The sequence below is a fragment of the Emys orbicularis genome, chromosome 11 (genome assembly GCF_028017835.1).
Source record: "Emys orbicularis isolate rEmyOrb1 chromosome 11, rEmyOrb1.hap1, whole genome shotgun sequence".
NCBI lineage: Eukaryota > Metazoa > Chordata > Testudines > Emydidae > Emys > Emys orbicularis.
Window position 1 is genome coordinate 54,702,212 of NC_088693.1, and position 16,589 is coordinate 54,718,800.

Consider the following 16,589-nt stretch of genomic DNA (forward strand, 5'->3'; position numbering starts at 1 on the left):
AGGACAGCTTTTTCTCCAGCTGTTGCACTAGATGGAACAGAGCTCGATACATGCATGAAGTCATTATATTACAAAGTCTCTTTTTCTCATGCTGCTAAAATATTGGTTCAAATGAAGATGTGTTAGACATAACAGAAGCTTAGTACATGGCTAACTTGAATTATATCGTTTCATGTAAACAGTTTAATTAAAAAGAGCCCTCTTGCTGAACAGATCGGAAGACTAAAACACCTTTTGAAGTGAGTCAGATTTAGCAGTAGGTTTATTTTTTTTCTGTTACACACATTGACAACTCAAGGTTGAGCCTTTATTCACCCCACTGATGAAGATTACTTGGCTATAATCTTATTTTCAGACTTATTGCACAAAACTGTGTTTCCTTGGCTGGGATCTGCTTCTCCACCCCGCACAGCCTATTTAGCCACCTGCATTTATTCTAATTCTTTGTCCACTTTCACCCCATTAAGCTTCCGTTTTCAATCATCAGCCACTGAAGCACTTCACTGCACTGCTAAGCAAGCCTCTGTGTGTGCCTCTTTCTGGAATAGCACTGCCTTCCTTTATCAATTTGCTGATACTGGTCTGATAAAACATATCTGCTCTAGGGACTGATGCTGGGAAAAGGCGTATTTTTTTTTAAAGAAACCTTCACAGTATAAAAATAGCTCCATTTTTAGACATCAGAAGTAGTATTCCTCTAATCTGGTGCAGCATATGGCCCCAGTGTGGAGGCTGTACTCTAGGGCTTTGGGACTAACTGCTGAAAAGAGAAGGAAACATTGTTTCATTGTATATCATATTAATTTATTTTTCATTTAAGAGTGTCTGTGAGTGTGCCAAGAAAACTGGAACAGACGGGGACTTCTCTGTGTTTGAAACAGAAAATGCGCTTCTAACGCAAGTAGGATGAAAAGATTCTCTCTACAGGGAAATGCTAACAAGTTTTTTTTTTTAAGGATGGAAAAAAGTCAAGCAAAAATTAGACATTGCATCATAGATAATAAAATAAAATAAATAAAACCTGGATATCTGCCTAAAGCCCGTGAGTTACATAAACATGTGGGTTAACCCTTAGGTCTCACTAAATTGTGCTGGAGCTGAGGGAGGAACAAAAATGGCTGTACTCTCACCTTCTTAGTTCTCCAACATCCCCAGGGCTGTTTCAGCCCTGAGAATAATTTGGAGCAACCTCAGGGCTGCTGTAACTTATAGCATTAGAAAGTATTAACTCATTAGGTTATCCAGGGACTGGTAATGTACCTGCACTCCAAGTATATCCCTTACACTCTGCCTATGCCAGGAGCTCCAGGCAACACAGATGTACACCAGCTTTACGCCACTTTGGGATTTACCCAACAGTGGAGGAATTTTCAGCTGCCCAATTAGAGCAAATATATAGGCCCTTTTGCACCACCAGAAGTGCACAAAGGGACTATTTTGGATCTGAGACTCTAATACAGAGTGAACACTTTTCTACTCTGCTTAGCAAAAATTAGAGGGTCAGAGCCTTAGCTAGTGTACACCATCTTCGTTCAAGTGAAGCCAGTCTCAGCTCTCAGTGAGTGGGATTAACCAGTGCTTGCCTTGCCTCTCCACATCCCTGGCATATGAATTTAAATTAGATCACAACAGAAATCAGTTTGCAGGTCTGGTTTTGGTCCCTCTTGGCAATTTATACGACTGGAAAACTACCACACAATGCAGCACTATTGGGATCCACATCTCAAGAGTCTCACAGGGTTGGAATATCAAAGATGGATTGAAGGTCATGCACTAGTAGAGATGTGTTTTGAAAATGTCCAAGACACCTGCCAACACAATGCCTGGTTTTATCAGTTCTCTGCTTTTATGATGAACTAATGAACTCAAACTGCTTTTCAAACTAAAAGAAAACCCAGCCATTTTAAAATTGAAGTTTTGTGAATATATTTTAAAATCAAATTAAAAGAATTATGGTCTGATTTAACTCTATTTTTATGAGTTTTTATTTCTACATCCTTCCTGGGGGATCTCATATCTCTCTCTATTGTACTTCAAAGGCATCTTTCAGTATAGAATCATTATCTCAAGGATGGATAAATAGTGTGGCAGGGTAGTTTGGCTCTTTAAGATTCTGTTTAGGATTTCCGTTTGTTTGTTTTCCCCTTAAGGATACAGGTCTCTCTACTGTTCTGGGGTTTCCTGTTTTGTGTGTGTGAATGGGATATGATTGAAGTGTTAAAGGCTGGACTTTTTTTGGTCTCTCTCCTTTTTTATTAACCACCGCTGCATTCTCTAGCTCTCTATAGCTTCCTTAGAAAATAAGCAAAGCACAAAGAGGCAACTAGTTGCATCTGACTTGCACCTGTGAGCAATCTCCAGTTGATGGATACTAACTGACTCAAGTGCAACAGGTTAACAATTGGAAGGCTGAGGCACAGGAAACTATAAACAACAGGGCAAACTCTGATAGGAAGGAGAAGTTTGGGAGTATTGGTTAATGAAGTACGGACTTTATACTGATATCAATGATAAACTGGGTTTGGGGGGTCATCTTCTGGGGTTCCCTTTTCCAAGATGGAGAGAAAAAACGTGCACTGTATTTTTCCCTTTCTGACAAGAGCCCATTTTCCCCTCCACATTTCCTGTTTCAGTTCAGATAAGTTACCAAGTTACTTGGCCCGGAGTTTGCAGTGTCTGTTTACAGGGTGATAATGAACCAAACTCTGCAGCTTTACTTGGAATTTTAGATTCTACAAAGCCCAAGCATTCCCCTGCCCATTTCCTCCTTCAAGTCACAAGATATCATCCTGTCTCCCCGATCCTCCTTCCAGGTGGCCCCATCTCTAGGAGCTTTGGGTGGGGCTTTTCCTACCTTTATAGCTTCTGGGTTCCGCTGGTCCCTAGCTCCGCAGAGGATCTGCAGGGATAAGGGACAATTGTATAGGCATTGATCTCAAAGGCCCAAAGAGTTAAAGGGGTTTATTAATTTTTCTCACTGTCCAACATTAAACAGTGATAGATAGGTTCAGAGTTATTTTGAAACAGAGCCCTTGGTTTTACACAAGGTGGAGGAGAGACAGGATAGAATAGCTGGGTTGAATATGGCTTTCATTGATGTCTTGGTTAGTTATGAGTGGATGCTTCATGCCAAATCAACCATACCATGTGTTGCTTGGATCCTGTTTAGTTACAATCTGGTCAGGGCCATCATCTGGTTAGATCCTTTCTCCTTAGACAAGGCAGGTGTGAATGATTGCAGTGTACTTGACTTCAGGATTCAATGAAAAGATGAGAGTGAGATAGGATAGAAGGAAAGAAACAGAGGGGCAGAAAATAACACGAGGAAAGGGAATACAATACAGGATCCTCTGTGCTTTTGCTGTGCTGCTAATTAGATACCCCAGTGATGGGCTGAGGACTGGATGTCATGATAATGTGATGACTTTCAGCACTCACAGGTGAAAATGAAGTTCCTTATACAAGAGCCAGGTCAACTGGCCTTCCTCTCTTTAGATAAGTTGAGATGAGTTGCAGTTCTGGCAGTTCAAGGGATGAGTTGGGGGAAGATGAGTTGAGATGAGGCAAGTTAGGATGTAAGGTGGGCCAGGAGATGAGAGGGAATGCTGAACTGATAAAGTGTTTCCAAAGTCTCTTTTTGATAAACCCCAAAAGGGAGAAAGTGGGCAGCATAGTTCATCCCCCTCATTATTTTGTCCACCAATTAGACCTAATCTCCATAGCATTCATATTGGTCCATTAACTTCTGGTTCCACAGTTTCTGTTTTTACCTAGCATAATTTCAACAGTCCTTGGATTATATCAACATGGACTTTTTGGTTCTCTTCTGTTCTCTTCTCTGTCTGTTCTCTTACATTTGTTACAACATTCACCATTGTAAACAACTTGACCTATTTTTCATGGTTATTGTAACATTTTATGAAATTTTCACATACTTTTTAACATTTGAGCTTTCAGAAGGGCTACGTTTTGTAGGCCCAATAGTCCTCAGATTTCTACTGAATTCTTCACACTCTTTGCAGTCACATGAGAATTTAGCTGTAGGGGGACCTAGAGAAACATTACACCGAACAATAGAGAAAGAAGCCAAATCCGTCAGCACAATGCTCAAAAGCCTGAACACACCAGCACAAGTCTGCAATAAAGGGAAGAAACTGGTGGACCCCTATGTACCTGAGGGTGCTGGAGGGTAAAGAAAAATGAAAGAATGATGTAGGTCAAACTGGTTATGCACCTAGCTTCATTGTGCAATGTTCCCAGGTTCAAAGTTAACCCAAATGACTTTTCCTTTCTTTTTTTCAAATGCATTTTTTTCTCATATCTTTTATTCCCTTCAACAGATGTTTGATAAGTTTATTCATATACCTAAATTGTGAAGTCCTTACTCAAGCAAAACTTTCAAAGAAGTCAGTTGAAGTTTTGCCTGAGCTAGGACTTCAGACTTTGTGCCTTGGTGCTCAGATGGATTTTTGTCATTCCTAAGTCTTAGACAAGGGTAATGTGGTGAAATTTAAAAGTTGAAGCAAACACACACAATTTTCAGGACATAAAGAACTGAGAATGAAACATCTCAGTACTGGATAGACAAAGTTGCCATTATTTAACATACAGCAGCATGTTTTATTGGAAGTGAAAACATATGGAACCATAATTTTAAAACTCTTCCTTTTTTTACAGTGACAAAATCAAAAACTCAGTCTCTTATCCCTGATGTTTAATACGTAGTAGCCCAAATGATGTCTGTATTCATAATAATAATGAATAATCTATCTAGAATATGCACACAGGTAATGCACACATTAATTTTGATAGATGTCTATTTAAATCAAAAATACAAAAAAGAAACAGCATTGTAGCATATTTTTACTGAGTAAGGTATCAATAGGAAGCCAGGTGGGATACAAAGACTAAAGATCAAGCTGCAGAGATATTACATTTTTAAAGGGCATTTAAGAGGGCAGATTTTTCCCCCCACTTATCTAGGAAGAATGAATGTTCTGACTTCACAACTGATTGAACTGGTCATATGAAATAGTAAGCATGAGTAAACTGAGCGTTCAAATCCTTCAGAGCTGGTTACTGATCACCTCAGACTCTTCCCTGGAGAAAAATGATTCTAGATCAATATGAGGCCAAAAAAGAAATTGATCAGGGCTTAAAACTAATGGTTTGAGTTTCAGAGGTGCTGCTGGGCGCCCACAGCTCCCACTGAAATCAATGCAGACCGAGCATCTCTGAAAATCAGATCACTGCTTGGCTTCCTATCTCCCACTTATTACTTATTGGGTAAATCAAACTATCTGGTAATCACAAAAGCACAAGCTGGGTATTTATAATGGGAACTTAATAAAACTTCCAATTTTAAAATGTGTGGTAGAAAAGTGTGTGTATCAAAAGGAAGGAAAAAGAGAAGACTCACTAATGTTTTCCAGTTACTTTAATCAATGTCCATTCCATCTGCAGAACAATGCCACGAGGATGCCCATCCCTAACCATTCATATTTTTTGACCTCATAGCCTTCCAACCCTTTGTCATAATCCCCCTATAATTGTCTAAGGAAAAGAAGAATGCCCATTTTTTAAATATCTCTATCAATTAATCAAGACCCCACAGGCTTTGAGCTTTTATTGCATGACATGTAATAAGAACTTTGCACTGCTTTAGTAACATTGACCAGAGGAGATCAGAATGTATTACAACCATTAGTTCATTATTGTAATTCATGCATGTAGATGCATGAAACTTTCAAACCAATGCCTGAAGCCAGGAGAAACTTGGAACTTAAGTTTTCAGTTGTCACTGAAAGTTCAAAATTTGGAAAAAATTTACCAGCTCTGTCTGGAACGCCTGTGAAGATTCTTTCTGTAGATTGCATGCAGACATGAAAAACTGGCTGTGTTCTTCCTCCCAAAGACCAAAGATGGGTGCGGAGATTTCCCCACAACAGCATTGGAGGTGAGGGGTGGGACTGAAGTCTATGCCTACGACTTCAGACTGGTCTGTTTGTAGAAGGGGTTCCATCTTGGCCTCAGATAGGGTTCATCTAAAACTTGGCTGTTCCAGCTGAGTTTCACTTTGACTATTTCATGTTCATTGGAACACAAAACACAAAATAAAATCCACTTAATTCTTCCACTAATTGAAACTGCAAGAGAGAGCCATTGTGATTACATTCATTGTCCAAGTTTACAAAATGTGTCAGTGACAGAGTCAGGAATACAATCTAGGGATGCTGAATTTTGATCTATCCACTGGATTAGCTTCAACAGTGGGATATGAACAGACGAAAAACAAAAGACTACACATTCTCTTTCATGCTCACTTTCAAGTTTCAGTCAAAATTGGGGGAATTCTTTCATTATAAATGGGTAGAAAAAAATAATAATTATGAAAAGAAAGTTGTAGGATGTGGCAAAACGCTCAGGCTAATTTCCTAAGCCATCCCAGCTAGTTTCTAGGAAAAATCTGTCTAATAAATTATTACCTGCAAATATATGACAAGATAAATAGTCAGTAATTATAAACCATGATGTTTTTCCAAACAGCAAAAGTAATATAATCTCTTTGGTAGATTATGGGTTCATTTTTCAAAGTCAGCTCCTCCATTCATTTATTGATAAATATATTCCTTTATATTTTAATTTTGCTTTCATATGGTTTTATTTGTTTGCATTTATTCATTAATATTCTTTTCCTTTTCCTACCTTTCCACTGCTTCTATTGTCATAGCAAAAACAGGAAATAAAGAATAGAAAAGCAGAGGTACGTGGCATCATTGTGACAATGTCCCAGCACTAAACTACCTCTCTTAGGATCGGATATATTGGCTCTGGTGAGGATGCTAAAAATGTGAACCGTAAGGAATTTATGGTCACATATTTTCATCTAGTTCTAAGCACAATTTGTCTGAGCTGAAAATACAAGGCAGAAATAAAGTTAGAAGCTAAGCTATAGATACATTGTTAAATACTGTTTACTGAAGGAAATACAGAAACAGGAGACTCTGTTAAATCAGGGCCTGATTCTGGAAATGCTAAGGGTATGTCTATACTTACCTCCGGGTTCGGCGGTAAGCAATCGATCTTCTGGGATCGATTTATCGCGACTTGTCTAAACGCGATAAATCGATCCCGGATCGATCCCGGAAGTGCTCGCCGTCGACGCCGGTACTCCTGCTCTGCGAAAGGAGTAGGCGGAGTCGACGGGGGAGCCTGCCTGCCGCATGTGGACCTTTGGTAAGTACCTTTAAGTTCTAACTAAGATACTTCGACTTCAGCTACGTTATTCACGTAGCTGAAGTTGCGTATCTTAGTTCGAACTGGGGGGTTAGTGTGGACCACCCTAAGAGCACTGGTGAGCACTTATATTGATAAGAATCCCTATTGAAAGCCATGGGTCAATTCATCTGAGTAAATGCTCACCATTGCAAATGAGGCTGCATCAGTTGAGCTCATATTGAATAATAGAGTTTAAATGAAAAGTTTGCTTATTTATTTGGTGCAATACTGTTATTCTCTGTCTCTTGTAGTAAAAGTGTATAAGAAACAAATCTACAATTTGCTGTGATTGAAATGGAACAAACGATTTAACCTGGCTGGAAAAGCATACATGCTAAATTGTTGGGACTAGATCTCTAAAGTGCTGCCAATCAGTTGCTTGGAGTAATGATACCTTTGTACCTCAAATCAAGGTTAGAGAGCTACCAGTACAGAAATACACACCGCATTTTGAAATCGCAAGCGGAGACGATACTATGCTAATGTGGGTGCAGTATGGCATCTGACAGGCAATACGGATGGATCCAGAATAGGGTTCGGCATTTAAGCAAGCAATTACAATATTTAGAAATGTGTAGTTTAGGCACCCTAACTAGTGACTACCTTGGCATGTGGTATCTTTATATTGGCTAGGAAAGGATCTCCAACACTAATGCACTATTTGCTTCTCAGCCTCCCTGTATACAAGTGCTGAAGAGGAAAATGAGGCTGAAAACACATGGTTGGACACCTCAGGATATTATAATTTTTCCCAGAAGGATTTTGAGGCCCTTGAACCGAAATCTTTAGCCAGTTCTTCAAAGGGTAAATGCTGTCATGTGAAAGATGAGAATATAATACATAACTATGGTCATGGCCACACATTTGGCTGTATGCCTCAATTCTGCTATATGTGACTATGAAAATTATACTTGCATAACATCCCATCTCTTCTAATCTAACAAGTTTCCTAAAACTTCCCTAGAGATAGTTACCCAAGAATGTAAAAGTCACAACATGCTTTTAGATAATAAACATCCCAAATTGAGTGTGAAGATATCTGAAATCTTCCAACTCACATATTCATAAAATGAAAAGCTCTTCCATTTTCATTTGGGGGCCTCACTAATGGGGATTTCTCCCTATGTGGTCTCCATGGTGGAGGAGTATCTGCAAGGGATGTTTGTAAAGTCTGTAACAATGCAGGCCTGATGGAAAGTGAACCATGACATAGAAATCTCTGATCTGTTGTGGGATGTACTCTTTTTTCTGGGAAAATTATAGTGATTAGTGCTGAGAAAATCATCAAAAAACAGTGGGAGGTGACACAGGATAACACCTGTGCTCTCTGATGGTAGAGTAGATGGACATTGTTGCCAAGAATCCAAAAACTGTTGTTACTAGGCAACGTGTGACTATGATGAGTATGTCTCTCCGAGTCCATTTGCAATTCCCAGGGAGTTACAGAATAGTTTTTGGTCAAAGCCATACCTCTGAAACACTTGTTTCTCTGTGAGGAGGAAATTGATTCTTGGCTTCAACACCTCAAGTTCCGAGAACGGTTGTGGGTGTTGATGCCTTTCTCTGCAACCGGTCACTTTAACAATTGATCTGTTGTTTGGGTAGCCTATAGTAAAGTGCTATGTAAGTGCTAATTAATTATTACTTTTTCTTCAGTGGCATCCTATGGCTCATAAAGCAAGGAACACATCTTGCAAAGTTTCAATGGGGGTTTCTACTGAATCTTCACCTGTGTATGTGAATCATATCTCCTCCCTACTAAGATAATGGTTATGGACTGGGGAAGACATTTTCTTCACGGAAAATATGTTATACTCTCTGTATATTTCCTTTCTGTGAGACAGGCTCTATGCCTACCATGCATAGCTTATATTAGTCTGCCAATATGGGCCTCCATGATGCAATCCTGCTGTGCATGTCCCCTTCTGAACCTGTCCCCAGTAGGTAGTGATGAGTAGAGGATCCTCCAGGCTTACAGAAGGCTAGCACTGATGAGAATCATTCATGAACGCCTTGTGAGTGCTTTGACTTCTACAGGATGTGCCATTAGCTGTGTCCAGCAGCTCATTGTTAGGCTGTTTCTTCACCACAGCATTATCTATGCTTGAGCTAACTCTTCCTGAGTTAGCCCAACTCACGTAATCTTTCAGTGGAGTAGAGTGCAGCATTCGACATTTATTCTCTGCCTTCCAGTGGGGTTGAGCATGCTGTCTCTGCAGAGCTCCCAGTTCTTGCTGGTTTAAGCCGTGCTGATTCAATTTGGAGCCCTAGCTGGCAGCACATTGCACCATCCGGGCTATGGGGCCAGGCCAGCATTCAGATATAACACAGCACAATAACTATCATCTGCTAGATAGGTTCTGTTAGCAATTTTTCTGAATTTAAATTACAGTATCTGAAATATATTCCAATAATTTCATATTTCAGTCTCCCCTTCAAAAGTATTGAAATGTTTGCTGATTTATCATGATAGGTAGCTTAGGGAAATCTGTGCTTTAATATAAGAAAGAAATAATTTATTTCTGATGCCACAGGAACAACTTTGAATGACCCAGACAGCCCAGGAAGCCACATAATCTAGGATTTCAAAGTGCACTGTGGGCAAATGAAGAGTTGTTTATTCTAATTTAAGTAGCAATTCCTTATTTTTCAGCTGAATATAAAGTGTCAAGAGTGAATCTAACAATACATTTTATAACAATATATTTTTTGTCTCTTTGAAGTCTGTTGTCATGTAATGATGTTTCATACTGTGAAATGTGACAAAGGGAATCATCACTAGTTGTGATTTTTAGAGTGAAAACCAAAGAATGCTGGAATTTGGGTGCCGTGTGTTGACTTTTTGAATCAACAAATCAGGGCCAGGTCAAAGTTTAGCTGAAGCAACCTCAAAAAAGTTATTGTTTTCTTAGTGCTAGATTCATCAAAGGAATGACTTAATCAGCAAACATTTTTACAATTACTGAAAATTAAAAGGAACAGAAAAGAAAACTCCCATGTGCGCCTCTTTCAGAACAGTTATGGCAGGCCTCTTGTGAAACAATAACAGACTTGTTCTCAGCAAGGTTCATCAGCAGAAAGATTTTAAGTGACTGAACTGTAAAAATGAAGAACACATACAATTTACAGACTGATAGATCAACAATCTTACAGTCACATCAAAACACATTTATAAGGGGGTGGAATGGGGTCTGAAAGTGAATCATGGCAGCACTTATGTGTAGAAAAAATAGACATAGCCATTGTAGGCTTCTCTTTATTTAAGTAAAGGCAGTTAATAATAGTTTATTCTCTTCTCTGAATGCAGTTTAGTCTCTTAGGGGCTTCCCCCACATAGAGAAATTAAATGATAGTTTTATGAAAGGGACTTCAAATTCTACCTTCCATCAGTAGATATATTTTTGTTATATTTTGCCAACTGTTTTATTATGTGCTTATACAAGTCACATTTTAATTTGCAAACTTCCTTTATCTACCATTGCATTGGGGATTTTAGCTGGAGCTGGGAATAAACAGAGAGATGTTCCTTCATGCTGAAGAAAAATGTGTGTAATTACATTAAAAGAAAATAAAAGATACTAGGAGTTAGTTTTCTAAGGGAGTTTAGTGATAGAATATGAAGCTTTTTACCTTCAAGGTCTTGATCCTGCAAACAACAAACATAAATTTTCACACATGACTAGCCCCATTGATTAGAAAGCTCAAAGTTAAGTATGTGTGTAAAGGTTTGCCAGACTGGGGTCCAAGTCCCTGGGTTTAATTAAGCCCAGCTTGGTAGTGACCAAAAGTCCTTATATTCTGATAGCTCTTCAGGTGCCTGTGTCAAATGAGTTTCCATGATCATCTCCATTCAGCTTCTAGTGAATGGTGTCAGAACCACTGGTGCGAGTGGCACAAACTGGCACTGCTGCTGACTATCTTACTAAAGAGACGCAAAAATTGTGACTGTGTACAGAGGCCAAACTAACTCCTTACTCCTGGAGTGCATGTCCCTGAAAAGCATTGAGTGATATACATGGCGGGGCCATGAGAGGTTAAGGAATTTTGTCTTTACTAATTCTGGGCCAGTCTATTTGGTGTGGTCAACTTGTAGGAGTAGGATTTTATATTTATATTAGAGGTTATAATGATTGACGGTTATAATAATATAGTATGTATTAATGTATGATTTGATTTCATCCTGCCAGCCACCCTTTCTGATTTCAAGGCAGGAATAGACCAGAATAGTCCTTCTGGCTGATTATGGTCACCTTTTGTTTTAGGATAAGATTTCATTACAGTATTTGCTATAAGGTCTTGCTTCTTGTATGCATTGCAAACTAAGTTGTGTAAGGTTCTTTTGCAATCCCTTTAGTAACCATATTATCCTTTCCAAAATGTTATCCTGTCTGAAAGTCTCTGTAAAATTGTTTGGAGTGAGTAAAGGATGTGTGCATGGTTAAGGATGAGTGTGGAAGCCGTCACAAATGTCCAGATGGTCAAGAAAAAGTGAGAGACTTGGAAACACCAGGAGACAATCAGAAAACATTCATTGTATCCGATGCTAAACATGTTAGCAGCATTGAGGACCTCAGAGGTGAGGCAGGCACCCCCAAAGGTGAGACAACAAATAGGAGATAACGATGGGAAGCCTGACAATAACCATCAAATGATAACAGCAGAAAACCCCAAGATTAACACCATTTAAGGACTAATGATTACAGGATGACATTGCAAAATGCATAGACTCAAATGGGAATTTACAACTATAAAGATGGGGTGTTTTGGCCAGAAACTCTGGGTTCAGTCCTGCAAAGCCTCGGAGCATCAGATTGCGACCGACAGAGCCCAGCTCCTCACTCGTGCTCAATCTAACTGGCCATTAGATTGACTCGAGCTACGACAGCCTGGTAACTATAAAGACCATCTGCAGGACTTGTGTGTGTGTGTGTTGTGTAACTGAATGCACATGCTAACTGTTGTGTTTTCAATAAACGCGGCGTATTGCCTTTTTCCCTGAAAAAGATCCCATGTGCTTTGTATGGGCATAACAAATTCAGTCCTTTGCACAAGCACCAAAGAATGAAAAATTCTCTCTTTGGTTCCTTCCTTTTTTAAAAAAATAATCTTTCTTCACACCTCTCTCATTCTTCGTACTATTCTTGTTCAATTGAAAATTTTAGGACAATGGCCCATATCACGATGTTTCCTCCTAATAATATCAAACAGTTACTTTTCTTGTTATCATTTGTTTGTTGTAAAGCAGCACTACCTTTAAGTTTTACAAAATCCTTGTTCTGTTCAGGGGCTTCTCTACTAGTTTTAGAAAAGCATTATTAACATCATCAAACATGCATAGTCTACAGAGCACCATTGCACAGCTGAGGTGTTTCACCAGGCATTGTGTAATGAAATTCCCAGATCTAACTCAGTCCTCCAAGTGCACAAATCTCTGGGGTAGCCCACGCAGGTAGACCCAGGCAGGCTTAGGGTGTACACCCCTTCACGAGTCGATGAGAGTTAGACGGCACAATCTGCTGGGGTGTTTTTATCCATCCGGGCTACATGGCCAAAGAGCATGCAATGCTGCTTTCTTACATAATGAACAACTGAAGATAAGCCAGATCTCTGCAAGAATATGACATTTTGCATAATCAAACCAGGATTTATGCTCAGGATTTGGCCCTGATAGAGCATATAGAATGCTTCCAGCTGCTTCAAGTCTGCCTGTAAGAGGGTCCAGGTTTCTGACCCATATAGCAACACAGGTAGTACACAAGTTAGATAGATCCTGAATTTTGCCATGTTTGTATCCATACGCAAGATGTGGACTTCATGCAGAAGGTGGCACAGCTTATTCATCAAAGAATGTCCAATTTACTGCGACTATTCGAACTCTGCTTGCAGGTAGACGAATTTTTCAATGCTCTCCACAATACTCAACTCCACCTCTATCAGGGGTTTTGGGGGCCCAGCTCTAAGGTTCTAGACCTTTTTTTCTGTCATGAGACATTCAGCCCCATAGTGTGGTCAATGTCTTGGAGACTTCGGATGGCAGAGCTGAAATTCTCTGACTTCTCCACAAGAAAGACAGTGTTGTCATCATAGTCTTGGTTGGTGAACACTTGGTTTTAGAAAAATGGCAGAGGAGAATTGAAACTATCACACTCTGAAGATACTTGTAGATCTTTTTTTGGGATCCATCATTAGACTTTATTCTTCGCTGCTTCCAAAAGCCACTATATTTATATAGATTCTATATAACGTAAGTCAAATTCTTGTTAGCTAGTGAGCTACAGTTTTGATGTGTTCAGTGTACTGATTCAACAGTTCAAAGTGCAACACAAAGAAAACTATGGTCAGGTCCTGGACTAATGCAGGACTGGCAGTGTGAAATAACAGCTGCTAAAAGAAAATCCTTGATGATGCACAGGAATTTGACTAATATGTTGCAACAAATTCTAATGCTACTACAAGGGTTACCATTAAATTGTGATAATTACAATTTGCAGCTAAATTTGAATCTCTGCTGGTGTGTGGGGCAATCGCATACTGTGAATGTGGAATATCACAGTAATGTATCTGAAATGCTGTCATGATTATAATTTGTTACAATTATAAAGGGAACTGCGGTACCAGTTTCCCTGAAAAGGATGGGAACTAACACCCTGGTTGCTTGCGCAGCACGGCACAAATTCTGTGTAGATGCCACATGCAATATACGCTTGACTGCACCTTCTAATGTCAATAATGAGGCACTGGGGCATATGAGTTTCTTTAGGATGACCAAGTGGATGACTTGATTATGCTTGTCAAGGACAGTGAGAAATACCAACATCTTTCAATTAATTCTGACAGAGTCCCTGTCCAAAACTCTGTGTCGTTGATTTGTGATCTCTAGTTACATGTATTGTTCTCTGTCGCTATATGAAAAGTAATGAAAAATTCATCCTTGATGCCCCTAAAAATGCATGGTATTATTTTTATCTACAAATGTTGATTCATACCATGTAGTTTACAAAATGGCTTATAGTGAGACAGATACAGGGCAGCCACACCCCAGGGGGAACTCTAGGAGGCATTGTACCACCAGCTCTTATGCCTGCACGGAGAGTCTGCACATTGTACCATCATCTTAGAAGATGTGACTTCCACCATTTCCATTGGGAGATTTTTCCACGACCTCCTGTACTAGTTCTCACTGTCAAGAAATGTTTTTAAAATATTCATCCAAAATTTGCCCCTGCTGAACTTCATCCCATTCTCCAAATTATGTCCCATCTCCTAAATAACTCTTGGGCCTTCTTGGCACTCTTCAGATATGTATAGACTGTTATCATGACCCCATAACCTTTTAGTCATCTCTTAACCAAGCTATATGGATTTAGCTCTTTTAATCTTTCTGTACAAGTCATTTCCTCCAGCTCCTGGTTTATTTTTGTTGTTCACTCTGAACATCCTCACACATGTCACTATATTTTTGGTAATGAGGTGCTTCGAACTGAACACTGTATTCCAGGTGCAGTCACTCCAGACCTATAGAGAAAGAAATTATCACATTCTGTGATATTACGATGCCTTCTGACTGTGTATTCATGTTTGATTGCTTCTCAGCTTCCGGAGTCACCTTGGTAAACACTGTTCCAAATGCCACAGAGCTCATGGATCTAGTGTGTTAGCCAACAATTCATTTATTGACCACGAGACAGTGACCTGCATTAAGAAAGCCAGGACAACTATGAAAAACATGCTCATTTTCAGTTTGTAATCAGCATGGCATTAGATTAGATGCCAAGTCGAAGGTGTAATTGCCAAGACTGCTTTATGATGTAGAGACAAGTAGCTGTATTCTTCTCTCCATTTTAGTGGTGTAAAATTGGACCAATTGCATTCAGAACCTCAATGAATCTTGCCTGTAAGTCTACTCGCAGCTATTTATAGGCATGATTTGGTGTTTGCTACCAGTTTTCCCAGTTTCTACATTCCTCTAATGCTGTAGCTTCTTGATATGCTGTAGCTTTTAAAGAAGTCAGTGCTGCCTAAACATAGTTTAATGTTGTGTGCTTTGATTATTTTTAAAGTGATTTTTTATATGATGGTCCGGGTTGCCCAGGAATCCCAGCAAAACTGCATTCCATTGAGTTTCTGATACTCCTGGGGAATAGATAGTCACACAGTTGCAGGGGGATGGCAGGATGCGGGGGAAGGTCAGGGAGCTTCCTGCCTCCCTCACCACTTTTTCCTACCGCTTATGTAAGGGCCAGGGAAAATTGCAGTCCAGATTCCTCCCTTGATTTCCCCAAAGGGGCTGGTCTATGGTTAACAGTGGTCAATGGAGCAGAACAAGCTCCACTCCCAGGGGTGCAGCAAATGCAACACTCAGCCTAAGGCTCTGAGGTGGCACATAGAGCTGGACAAAATTTTTTTTTTTTTGAATAAATAGTTGTTTTGTTTTGTTTTTTAACAAAAAAGGCCTTTTCAGTCAACCCAAAATTATTGGCAAATTTCACACATCATTTTTCAGTGTTTCACAAAACAGCCAGAGGAGGAGCTGGTGCTGCTTCCCAAACCCCTCCCCCTCCCCCATTACCTTTAGCCCTGCATGTAGGAGACCCACATTCAAATCCCCATTTCAGATTTGGTTTGACCTCTACCAGTTATTTTTTCTATGGAACTGCCACCAAATCAAAAAATCAGATATTCATCCAGCTCTAGTGGCATGGCTTCACAGTGCCCCTTGGACTATGTCTCTCTTTATTTACCAAGCTCTTGTGTCGTCTGCATTAGGTAAGTTTAAATAACTGTATTGAATAGGAACAACAAAGACAGAGGAGAAAGAGAATGATCCTACAAATAAGAAAAACAAGAGAATCTGAACTGGTTTAAAAACAAAGCCATCTTTTAGCAACCACCATGTTTTTTACCATTTTTTATATCATCCATACTTCCTTTCCCATTATGACAAGTTCAATGACATCTTCAGAGTTTGCATGATTTGCCATTTTACTTTTCAGTGCTAATTTGATCATTGCTTTTGTAAACTACACTTTATTTGCACTGATAGATAATTACTAGGTAACAACCAGAAATATAACAGGGCCCTTCCTTACTATTTCTACAATTTCACTAACTGGTAGTCAAGCATTAGTTGCTGAGACTGCTGTAAGAATCGTGCTCAAACTTTAATTTAAGCCATTATTATTAGTTATTTGGAGTAATGTCTATGATCTGTTAGGTGCATTCAGACAAGCAGAAAAGGTTCAGTCTCATTCCCAAGAAGCTCATGGTCAAAGGGCAACAAGACAGATATAAATCAGGAAAGGGGAACAATG